General features: G+C 40.8%; 1 pseudogene; it reads left to right on the forward strand.

Moving 5' to 3' along the window:
• The window catches only part of LOC122062741, a 19,292-nt pseudogene that overhangs the window by 5,204 nt on the left and 783 nt on the right, over positions 1-13,305 (forward strand).

The following is a 13,305-nucleotide window of genomic DNA, read 5'->3' on the forward strand; positions in this document are numbered from 1 at the left end:
TTTTTTTAAAATAAATCTATTATATCTATTGTGGCAATGATATAATTATGCTTAATAACTTATCAAGAATCTACACTTAAAGCAAAAGACAGGAATCAACACTTTAAGCAGCATCACTTGTATGTTTGTATAAGCTACATAAACACATACATTTTACAATTAGTACAAACAAAACACAAATATGATCAGAAATTGTACTAAATTCATAAGCAAGCTCATAGTTGGACTTAAAAACTAAAAGTAATCCTAGGGCAACCAGTTCTATATGTGGACACATTGACAGAACTAGAAGTGATCCAAATAATATTAGCTAACAAAACTTTTAGCTTGAGCATGTAATAAGAACATGAATTTCTCACAACCAATAACCATACTTAAAAGTTAACAGAGAAGAAGACAGGCAAAAGTCCATTTTCTGCTAGGCAGTAATATAAACTTGCATAGTTTGTGCCTCGAGTAAGTATTTTGATGCAACCAATAGTGGGATACCGATCGGATCACCAGATAACAAAGGACATTGGAGCAGCAAAATAAACCACCACGAAGAACAATTCTATCCCGCAAAGAACTCTTCACCAACCTTAATGTAGACAATCTGGTATTAGTCTATAAGCTTGGAGGAGGTATATAGTGGAGTAATTAGGGATGCAAACCACAATGGGACACTGATATAATGTAGTTCTAGCAGCCAGAAAACAATAAAGGCAAATCTGATTGTGAACCACCCATTTTGGGTGATTTTTAATAACAATAGAACCGGGGAATCAGATGGACCCCATATTAAGGTCGACGAACCTTAATAATAAGGGGAACAATGTCCTAAAATATTGTGGGGTTCTGAATAATAGATCTCCAAAACTGGCAGATATTGATGCTGCAAGGATAGTTCTAAAAACAGAGTACCACCAGCCTCGAGGAGATTTGGAATTACTTCACAGCAGGGACTTGGATCAGCCCCACACTTAGATCGAAGGACCTAAAGAGGGCTTCAATGCCCTAAGATATTAAGCCAATCTGATGTACAGATCAGAAGTAATTTCATAAACAAATTCTGCTGAGAAACTGCAAAAACAAAAGGGTTCCCTAGGCTTAGAGAAACTATAAATAGTTGGAGGAAATTAGAACTAAAACAGGATAGCTGTAGGTTAAGAATTCAGGGATTCTCAGATGAAATTCAATACCAATATAAATCGAGAATTAGAAGAAAAAAAAAACCCTAAATCGAACAAAAGCAGTGGCTCAGGAAGGCAAGAAGATCACCTAATTCAGATGCTTCAGATGTTAAATAACAAGAGGAACCTGGCCTTCAAAGAAAGTACTGACTGATAACCATTCAGACCACTCAACAATCTCGAACATGTTCATCAAAATACAGAGCAGAAATAATAATAAGAAAAATATGAAAAAAATCACTTACCGAGCTCTCCTATGAGTGAACGGTTGTGGAAGGAGTAGCCGAACCTTCAAACAGAGTCCTCGAAATGGTATATTCTTCAGATTTGAGGGGAAAACCTCGCTTTTACCTTTGGAGGTGAGACATCTCTGAAACCATACGAATCTCTGCACGAGTGAAGCGAATCTGCCGTATGGGTTCACGAAATGAGAAGTAGATGGACCAGTCTAGGGTTCACAAGATGAAGATGGGGAAGGAATCGTACGGTTTCAGAGACAAAGGAGGTTCAATTTCTGTTGTAGCTTGCGTTCTTCGCAGGCGAATCTTGACTTCTTCTCCTTGCACTGTGAAGAGGGTGACGATCGTTGAAGAGGGTGACGATCAGTGAAGGGAGGCGTACTGTTGAAGAGGGTGACGATCGTGGTTGGTGCTCCACCAACGAGATGAAGCTCCCCATCGTCGGGTACGCAAGAGAAGCACCTCCTCTTCAACGGTTGAAGAGGAAGGGGGATGTCGATCTTCGAATGAAGCTCCCCTTTTTTCATAGATTTTTAAGTAAAAGTGTCGGTCGATCGTGGAATTGTGCCCCTTTTTTGTTTCGAGAAACAAGCGAAACAAGTAAAACTTGTTTCGTCATTCATGTTTCTTGAAACATAAATTGTTATAAATTTCAATTTATGTTTCAAGAAACAAGTGGAACACAACACTTTTACCAAACGGTATTTATGCCGTTTCTGTGTTTCTGAGAACAAGAAAACACAGAAACATGTTTCTGGTTACGTTATCAAACGGGCCCTTAGATTTAGCACAATAATTGTCATGCTAGAAGGTGCCAACTAGAATAGCCGATGAGGACCTTGGTTGATTGTAGGCATTTTTGGGCTTCAAATGCCTTCTTCACCTAGGGCCATGCATGGAGTGGAAAGTTAAAATTAAAAATTTATGGAAAAGTTTGAGCACGCTGCAATTGCAGTGCCCAACCAGTATCTCTCTCTCTCTCTCTCCCTCCTTTTGGAAATGACTCCATGCCTTTTCATCCCAACATCCCTCTATTGATTGAGCCGCTAACTCCAAAAAAAACTAGCGGCATGCCCAACTCTCTCCCAAAATTTATTTTGGTTATGATTGTTTAGAAGCTTTAATTTTTAGTATGCGGGTAGAGTTGAGATGAATAATTACTTCAATATTTTATGAAGAAAAAATTCAAATGGATCATTAGCTTGATATCTTACATATCTAAGATACCCTATCCAAGCAAATATTGTAATGATCAGCCCACCTACAAGTTGTGTAGTTAAGAAACCTTTTGTACACACAAGTATTCTCTAAGTGGCCCAATTGACCCTTAAAATCTGCCACTTAATAGATTAGGAGGGGTCTAATTTCTTTGGTCGAATAGGCTGCAAAGTTGCCTATTCACATATTTTTATCATAAGTTCTCCTCCCATAGAGTGAGAATCGATCCATTATGAGAGAGGACCTGACTCTCGGTTTGCATGTTACTTAAAACCTCGTGAAATTGGAAAAAATTGGGAGACCTGAACTTGTATTTTCCTAATTGCTTTTAATCCAACCATTAACTTTTGGTCATAATTTGGGAGTTAATAGAACTATCCTAGGGAATGTGGTAATTCGAATATTTGGGGACTATCTATCCAATAGATTGAGAGTAATTTCAGATTTACTAAAATCTGAAAGTTACTCATCGAGATTAGAGTTTGTTTAATAACTCCCAGATCATTTTACCGATCATTCTCATCTTCGAAAGGATGCTAATACATGTCAAGGAGGATTGATTCCTAGATTTTGACCCTCGTCTAAAAGAGTTTACTTTTGTGTTGACTTTTGAATTTTGTTTATTTTTGAAAAAAAAATGGGGTATTGAATAAATTTTTATTAGGAGAATAATGGGAGATGTAATTAATTATGTGTGACATGAGTTTATGGATGATATTTGATAGAAATGAATATTATTGTATAATATGTATTGATGTTGATTCTTACTTGAAGATTTTACATGTATTTTCACATATGTGTGTTCTTATAGAAAGTGACTTTATGAAAGGTGATTGTGTATAAAGGTAAATTTTATGAAATTATGAGGGCAAATAGATTGCTCCAGACCAAAGAAAGTCAAATGGAACATACCTTAGATTGCTACCAATAGGAGTACTTGAGATTTTTTACAATGGTGGATTATTTGATTTGAGATTTGAATTGATGAAGTTTGTGATGGATGTTTTGTTAGTATTTGTCGACCATTTGATCAGCATGCGTCCGTGAGTGTTGTACCTTCACCTGACATCTGGGTTTAGATTGTGCATCAGATGTGAGTCAAAATGACGTTCCTAAAGGATAAAATTATTGAAAATATCACGTGTCTAAATTAGGTCAACGTATGCTCAAGTCTGTGCAAGACGTAGTATTACCTTCGCAATAGAAGTATTAGAACGATTCTAGTAAGATTGTTTCTTCTACTTTAGAAGTAGAAATCATGACATGCTATTAGGTTTGTCTTTTACGCAATACCTTTCAGGCATTTTGTCACAATTCTAAAAGTATGTTGTTTTGTATACTGAGAACCTGATACAAATCTTTTGTGATAATATTACAACAGTTCACTTCACTAACAACAGGTGCTTAGTGAGCCGACGCATTGAAATAAAGTACCTCGTTAAAATAGGAAATCGGATTCGAAAAGTAGCAATAGAACATATTGGCACTAAAAAATTGATTTCAGTCTTCCACAATAGGACGTCCAAAAGAAATTTGTGGCTTAAGTGGGTTTTATGGAATTAAGGGCCCGTTTGATAACGTTTTTAGAAACGTGTTTCTATTGTTTCTGTGTCAAGAAACGAACAAAAGGCGTTTGACAAACCTGTTTTGTTTCTACTTATTTCAGAAACATAAATAAAAATTTATATTGATTTATGGTTCAAGAAACATAAACGACGGAACAAGTTCCACTTGTTTCGTCATTTCTTGAAACAGAAATGAGTGAACAATTTTAACCCCAAACCCCGACTTTTCACTTCGACAGTTGACCACATTGTCTCTGTTCTAAACACAGCCCGAGAACCTCATCCGGCCACAATCATCCAAACTGGCATCCAACCACACCTGGGTGGTACAACCCATGACTCGATTAGAAGGTACACGCTGCGATTCATCAAACGGAGGAGGAAGCTTGCAAACGGCTAGTTCTACGGTTCCCAACAAAGCCTCAGCCACAGCGGAGCAAGGGAAAGAAGAGCTAGGGTTCTGGGTATGGGTATTGGTATTGGATTTCAGAGGAGACGACGGCGAGGTCGATGATACCCTATCCTCTACATGACCGTAAGTCCTCAAAGGATACGATTTTGGGTTCGGTAATCTTGTGAAGCAGGCCGAAGAAGCTCTCATCGCCAAGGTTGCAGAATCCATTGCCACTTACCAAGTAAAGAGATGGGGGGGGGGGGAAGAATGAATAAAAAATAAGGAAGAAATAGAAGTGGTGGTTAAAAAGTATATGCAACTGGTCGTTTCTGTTCTTTAATCAAAGAGTGAAGGGGAAACGGTTACATAAGAAGGAAAGACAAAGAAGGAAAACATGTTGAGCCTTCCGTCTCCGTTCCCAATTTATATGCACGGCGGCCGGTGAGTCTTCATCCAAGCGTGTTGAGCCCCTTGCCCATTCTTCTTCTCCATCTTGTCTCGTCCCCAGGCAATTACAAAGGCAGGTAGCCCCCTGTGTGATTAAGGGAGAGAAAGCTTGAGCACTGAGAATCATGGTTTAGGAAAAACAGAGAGATTTGAAACTAAAAACAGGAGAAACAGAGATAGAGAAATGGTTCCAGAAACAGGGTTTATCAAACACCTAAATTTCTGTTTCTGTTCCCAGAAACGAAAATTTATGTTTCTACCATTTCTTGACATAGAAACGGCAAAAACGTTATCAAACGGGGCCTAAGTGTACCATTTTGTGCCTGATGTCCATCAATACTTTGCAATCGAGGATTCTAACATTAAGAATTTTTGTCATTTATTTAGTTTGTGTACATAAAATTTATAATGGTAGGCACCTATATAGATAAAAAGAACTAAAGTTTGTACCTTGAATCAACTATGATATTGATTCAGAATTGACCATGTGAGTTGATTCTATGAAGTTTAAACTAACCACATAATGATTTGTTTTGAGAAGAACAGTTCATCGTGATACATGGAAGGAAATTTTCTTTGAATGAACATGCATTGCTATGATTCATGAGTTGAAATTTTCATTTTAAATGTGTAATACGCTTTGAAGGGATAAGCTTAGTATAACCATACATTAAGTTAAGAAATTAATGTGTTTACTTGGCATGTGGCAATATAAGCCAAGTAAGAGAAAGTAAGCATTGCCACACGAGTATTAACTACTTGAACCATCCAATAGTGAGAAGTTTTTTGCGGAAGAGCCGTCGCATGAAAAGTGCTCCATACTTTCTTCGTTCTCACAATTGGACTTCTTAACTCTTTCATAGAACCATTTTCCAATTGTTATAGCTTTTCTTTTTTATATTTCATGAAATGGGCTGTAGGGTCTGTCCTGCTTGATTTAGGGACCTCTCCTCCTTTCTTTTGGTTTTCCCAAAGAAGGTTGTAGGAGTTGCCTTTCTTTGTATTTTTTATTTCCTTAATACATACAAATTACCTAAAAAAAAAAAAAACCTACTCTTAACAGTTATGAGTGGGAGTTACAAAGTACCCTCTCTTAGTAGGGTTATGACATTATGCCATAAGGGAAGGGTCCCTCTTCATCAATACTATAGAAAACTATTATCTTTTTCTGCACATTAGAGACAGAGAAAAGCCATATGACTCTCTATTAGAGTGTTCACACATAATGGGAGAATTATCTGATGTTTTCCAGAGTAACATCAGACAACATGGTAGGATTAACGATCCTATAAAGAGGTAAGGTCCTCTACCCTCTTGATTTCTTTCATTTATTTCACTGCTTTGATTAGAACAAGATTTTCCCTAAATGTAATTATCACAAAATAAAATATAGGGGAGGTGGTTCTATCTATCTCGTGGTGATTTGAACACCCTAGTTAAAATTTATAATTTATTTAGAATTGAATACAATATAAGTTTCATTCCTTGCCATAAATAAAGCCTGCTTCTTTTCATAAACGGTGACCCCAAAATTGATTAAAATATGGACTTAGTTTTCTCATATATCAACGGTCAACTGATGGTTCGAATAGCGTATATAAGGTACAAGGAAATAGTGAGGGGTATTATAGACCATTCGCAAATAGGGGGGCAAACATGTATGGCCATTGATAACTTAGTTTTCTACTTCCACGGTGCAGGAAAACTTTCTTCATAGAATATGTTCTTTTATATATATATATATATATATCATCAAAGAGGGATACAGGTTAGAAAAAAAAAATAAAAAAATAATGAGTTAAATATGCTAGTAGCTAGACTGATTAGAGATTTAGAAGCCTATGTGCCATATCATGTTACTTACTTAATGTAAACTTACACTTGAAAATAGATATAGTTATCTGGAGATTACCACTAGAGCTCCCCTAATGATCTTAGACTCCTAATAACCAATGGGGAGAGGTTTTGTGCATGATCATGTATGGAGTGTTAGGGACTTGAGTAGAATTCATCCTCAAAAGCTAGTCATTAAGGAAAGGGTGTCCAAGTACTTTTACATCTCCACTTCAGGTTACTCACTTCCGATGTGAGATTATTACTTGCATCATCCATACGGAAAATCAATAATCTTCTCCTCCACATGAGAGCCCGAGACATTTCCATCTTCCCCTCCATACGGGAGTCACAGAGATTTTCTCCGATTTTATTTTTTGGGGCACACCAGATTCCCATGTCCTAACCTTGTCAAATCTTGGTTTTGATACCACTTGTTATGGACTTGGGTCAAACTTATCATTAAAAACTAGTCGTTAAGGAAAATGATGCCCAATTATTTATAGGGTAATTTATCGTGCCACTCCCTGAAGAATGTCACAATTATAAGAAAACCCCCTCTGTTTCACCAAATTAGACTCAGACCCTCTACCGTCAATCACTGCTAAGGAATATACCTTATATGCTGATGTCAGCAATTATATTTTATTTTAAATACGAAAATACCCTTATTAAATATGAAGTACCTAAAATACCCTTGTAATAAGTTACTATTTATTTCACTCAAATCTACAGATTTGGACCACCGACGATCGTTCAGATAACGTCGGCGGCATCGAAAATGAACAGTGACCCACAGGACCTCGCGGCGACCAGCAGGACCTCTCTCTCTTTCTCTCTTGTCTCTCTGCTTTGATGGACTTCTCCTTCAATTCTTCAAAGATGAGTTGTTTCAGTTCATTCGTGATAAATTTTCTTTATGTGCCGATTGTTCCAGATATGCTTGACACCGAACAAATTGAACATGAGCCTGAAAATCAACGAGAACCACTTTCGATCTTTGATCCAAAAACTCAAAAGATTGTATTGGCCCATGGAATTGGACCACCTAGGTTTCTCGAGAGGGTGAAGCCGCATAATCTTTTTCATTAAGCATTTCCAAGCCGCAAAGCTTCAAGAATTTAGTTTGACAATGGTTCAATCTGAAAGGATGAATCAAGATACTCCCACTCGCTCAAGAAAAAAGGCCACGACCAGCAGAGCATATGTGTAATAAATGTCCGTTCATGAAAAATCATTTTTCTCAGCCAAATAGAAGAGAAACGAAGCCACCCAATAAATACCGGTTGGCTATGTTCTTCGACGCATCACCTTCTCCTCTGGAGAGGATTCCAAGTGCGAGAGTTGCGACGTAATCAGCCGAGAGATAGGCTAGCCAGAGGACGATGTTCACAAAAGTACACATACTCCTATTTCGGTGGGTTGAAAAGAGTGAGAGGAGGATTTGGAGTTTGAGGCTCACAATAACTAGGACTCGCATTTTCCTACTCGTTCAAGATTTTCATTACAGCGCTCAAGAAGGCCTCTTCCATCTGATACAACACAAACGAAAACACAACACAAAGGGGAAAGAGAGAGAGAGAGAGAGAGAGAGAGAGAAAGAGAGAGAAGTTTATCCGTTGCTTGCTCGGTGATTTGTCTCTTCAATCGGCGGCCTCGAGTTCTTCTGTAATTCCGGTGATAGTGAAACACCATTAATGAATCTTAGGTTAAAACATGAGTTTTGAATAGGGACGGTATAATAGTCATTTTAATTTTTCATTTAATAGTTGTTGAAATAGTCTATTGGCATTAACTTTCATGAGTGTACAATGGTGCTCTTATAAAGATTACAGTTATTGAGTTATAGACAAACTCTATGATCACATGTGGGAGACTCAAACTCTAATAGTAATAGGGTAGGACTCTGTTAACATATGTGAGTAATGGACAGAAAGTCTATTATCACATGTGAGAGTCCTATTCCAACTCTGCTGTCTCATGAGGTAGTCTTGGACTGCAAGTAGTCTCTAGAGTTTGTGCTCACTGAAAATGCCTACAATGTAGGAGAGGTTGTTGAGTATGAGTATGACTCTAGAGGTGGAGTTTGAGAAGGACGCTAACTGTCCTGATACACCCCCTCAAGGTGGGGATTTGAATGATCGAATCCGTAGCTTGTCCCGTAGAAAGGAGAACCGTGCAAAGCTGAGAGCTTTGGTAAGGATATCGGCTATCTGGTCATGTGATGAAATGAACTGCACTTGAAGGTCCTTGGAGGCGACTTTATCACGAACGAAGTGGAAGTCAATTTCAATATGCTTAGTACAAGCATGAAAGACCGGATTGACCGAAAGGTAAGTGGCCCCAATGTTGTCACACCAAAGAATGGGTGCAATGGGAACAGTGATCCCTAATTCCTCAAAGAGAGAGTGAAGCCAAGTGAGTTCGGCGCAGGCATCAGCCACTGCTTTGTACTCAAACTCGGTGGAGGAGCGTGCAACTGTCTTCTGCTTCTTAGAGGCCCAGGAGATCAGATTATGACCCATATAAATGGCATAGCCTCCTGTGGATTTGCAATCCGCACTGTCACCAGCCCAGTCAGCATCGGAGAATGCTTGTAATTGGAGGGAACTAGATTTGGAGATGAACAACCCATGATCCTTGGTACTTTGGAGATAGCGTAGAATCTGTTTGACTAGTGTCCAATGGTCTTCAGAGGGGATATGCATGAACTGGCAGGCACGGTTCACTGAATAAGCCACATCAAGCCTAGTGAGGGTGATGTATTGGAGAGCACCGACAATGGAGCGATACTTGGTGGGGTCTGAAAGAAGGACACCCCCTGTGGAAGATGCTACAAAGGTAGTGGCCATGGGAGTAGTGACGGGCTTAGAGTCGGTCATGCCAGCCCTCTGGAAGAGATCAGTGATGTACTGGTGTTGAGAGAGGAGGACACCATCAGACCGATATAGGGCTTCAATACCAAGGAAAAAGCTGAGACGACCAAGATCCTTCATAGAGAATTCTGAAGCAAGCTGATGAAGGAGAGTCTGAACATGAGTTGGTTGGTTCCCTGTAACCAAGATGTCATCGACGTAGGCAAGGACATATGTGACAACAGAGCCCTACATGTAGATAAACAGTGATGTGTCGGTTTGGGATGGCTGAAAATTGGAGCGAGTGAGGAACTCAATTAACCTATGAAACCAAGCCCTAGGAGCCTGTTTGAGTCCATAGAGGGACTTGTGGAGGCGACAGACATGATTAGGGCACAGGGCATCTTCAAAACCCTGGGGTTGAGCCATGTAGACTTCCTCAAATAGAATACCATGCAAGAATGCATTCTGAACATCAAGCTGATGAACAACCCATCCATTAGATATGGCCAAGGAGAGGACCGTCAGTATGGTAGTAGGTTTGATGACAGGGCTAAAGGTCTCATGATAGTCAAGACCAGGTTATTGATGAAATCCTTTAGTAACTAAACGGGCCTTATATCGCTCAAGGGAGCCATCTGCCTTCCGTTTGATGCGGTACACCCACTTGCAGCCAACCAGATTCATAGTTTCCCTGTAAGGTACAAGAGACCAAGTACCATTACGTAATAAAGCATTAAATTCATCAGATATAGCAGAACGCCAATGAGGAACCTTGTGGGCCTGGGAGAAGCATGTAGGTTTAGCCGGGTCAGGTGAGGTGGTGGTAGAGAGGGTCAGGGGGTCAGCATAGAGATCGTGTAGGGTTCTAGTGCGATGGGGTGGGGTGGTAGAGGAGTCAGGGTTAGGGGCGGTTAGGGTTAGGTGAGGTGAGAAAGGAGGGGATATGGGAGAGGGTGGTTCGGGTAGGGGCGGTTCTGGGGTGGCAAGGAGAGGGATGGGTAGATTTGGGAGGGTAGGCAGAGGGCTAGGGTGAGGTTGAGGGGTAGGTATGTTAGGTGCAATGCCCCACGGGGGAGGGGTAGTAGGAGGGGGTTGGGTTAAGGAGGATGGTGGTGCAGTGTGAAATGGGAAGGTAGATTCGTCAAATCTGACATGGCGAGATATGTAGATACGATGGGTGATGAGATCCATACAACGATAACCATGATGGGAAGAGCTATATCCTAAGAAAACACATAAGGCAGAACAGGGTTCAACCTTGTGATGATTGTAAGAACGGAGCCATGGATAACAAAGGCATCCAAAGATTTTTAGAAAAGAGTAGTCCGGAGAATTTCCTGTAACTAACTGATGGGGGGATTTGTTACCTGTGATAGAGGAGGGCATGCGATTGATGAGAAAGACTGCGGTTTCAAAGGCATAATCCCAGTAAGCCTAGGGAACAGCAGCATGGGATAGTAGGGTAATCCCAGTTTCAGCAATGTGCCTGTTACGACGTTCAACTGTTCCCTGTTGCTCATGAGTATGGGGGCAAGATAACCTGTGTTGGATGCCCAACTTGGCAAAATAAGATGGGAGAGTACGAAATTCTCCCCCCCCCCAATCAGTTTGAATGGCCTTGATGGAGCGAGAGAACTGACGTTCCACCAAGGCTTGAAAAGTACAAAAGGTAGAGTAAACATCAGACTTCAACTTTAAAGCAGTAAACCAAATATATTTAGTATGGTCATCAACAAATATAACAAAATAACGATTCCCATTTGAAGAAACTGTGGGGTGGGGGCCCCATACATCACTAAAAACCAAATCCAAAGGAGAGGAACTACGAGTACTAGTTTCACGTAATGACAATCTACTAGCTTTGCCCATTTGGCAAGTAGAACATAAAGAAGGAGACTTCACGAGCTGATGACCAGGTAACATAAGACGAAGCACACGTTCATGAGGGTGCCCTAAACGATGATGCCACCGACTGAAAGATGAGGCAGAGGCCAGATTGGCATAAGGTGACGCTGGAACGGAATAGAGACCATGCTTACTGTGTCCAGTGAAGAGGGTTTGATTGGTCTTCAGATCCTTCATAGAGAAAAAAGAAGAGTGAAACTCAAAGTAAACATTATTGTCACGGCAAAACTGCTGAACAGATAACAAAGAACAAGTGAGAGTGGGAACATGTAAAACATTAGAAAGAGAAAAGGAACGAGAGGGAGAAGATATGGAAGCAGTGCCTATGTGAGATATAGGAAGGCCCTTACCATTACCAACCACAAGTTGGTTATTACCTGTGTATGGATCATAGGTGGAGAATTGGGTTAAGTCAGGGGTGGAATAGTGGGTGGCTCCAGTATCAGGGATCCAAGAGGTGGTGAAGGATTGTGGAGGTGTGGGGTGATGGGGTGGAGGTGCGATGGTAGGGGGTAGAGGGGTAGGGAAGGGTGTAGTATGGTAGGCATTAGGTTGAAGTGGTGGCCGATTGTAGGGACGGGGAGGGGTAGGTAGAATGGCAGCTCTGGTAGGTCCCTGTGGGCGGTAGTAGCAAGTGTCTGTCTGATGATTAGTGCATCCACAGATTGTGCATGAATTATGAGTGAATGCATTAGAGCGACCAAATCCACTAGCACGGCCACGACCACGGCCTCGGGAGGAGCTTGTACCATGACCACCAGTGGAAGGAAGGCCACAACCTTGGTGAGTGACATGGACTGATGCATCGATGGCAGGATCAACAATGGGAAGGCATGAGTGGAGAAGGTTCTCGTGACTCATAAGGAGACTATGCATGTTAGTGTAGGAGATGGGCTCCTTTTGTGCCATCATAATGGAGGCAAGGGCTTGATAGTCAGTGCGTAGGGCCCGGAAGATGTGGATGTTAAAGTCTTCCGATGGGAGGGGCTTCCCTGCAGCTGCTAGCTCATCGGAGAGATGCTTGGCTCGATGGAGAAACTGAGTAATGGTCTCATCTGGTTTGTGAACCAGATTTTGAAGGGAGACGTTGAGAGACAGAATCCTGGTTGTAGACGGAGAACTGAATGCAGCATGGAGTGCATCCCAAATCTCTTTGCTAGTGGTCCGTCCGACTGCTAATGAAAAGACCTCTTCAGAGAGAGAGGCGATGAGAAGGCTCATAATAAAAATATCTTGTTCACGTTATGCCTTGGCTTTGATAGGGTCCTGAGGGCAATGATTGTCACCTGTGACATAGTCGAAGAGGCGTTGGCCAGTGAGATAGGGTACGACCTATGTGCGCTAATAAACATAGTTCTTAGATGTGAGCTTTAGAGATATCATATGATAAGCACCAGATAGGGATGGAGGTGAGGATGGTTCGGCCATGGTAGAAGAGGGAGGAGGTGGTTCGGTCATTAGGGATTGGAGTATAGAAAAGGTATGTGAGGGGAAAAGGGGAGAAAGGTGGGTTAGGGTTTTGGGGCTTGCTTTGTTTTTTATTTTATTTTATTTTTTTTTTGGTGTTTGTGTTTGAAAGGGAAGAGGGAGAGAATGTGGGTTGTTGGGAAAGAAAAGGGAAGTGGGAATGGTGAAAGGGACGTTGGTCCCTTTGGGATTTTTTTTTTTTTTTTT

Source organism: Macadamia integrifolia, chromosome 1 (assembly GCF_013358625.1).
Source record: "Macadamia integrifolia cultivar HAES 741 chromosome 1, SCU_Mint_v3, whole genome shotgun sequence".
Classification (NCBI taxonomy): domain Eukaryota; kingdom Viridiplantae; phylum Streptophyta; class Magnoliopsida; order Proteales; family Proteaceae; genus Macadamia; species Macadamia integrifolia.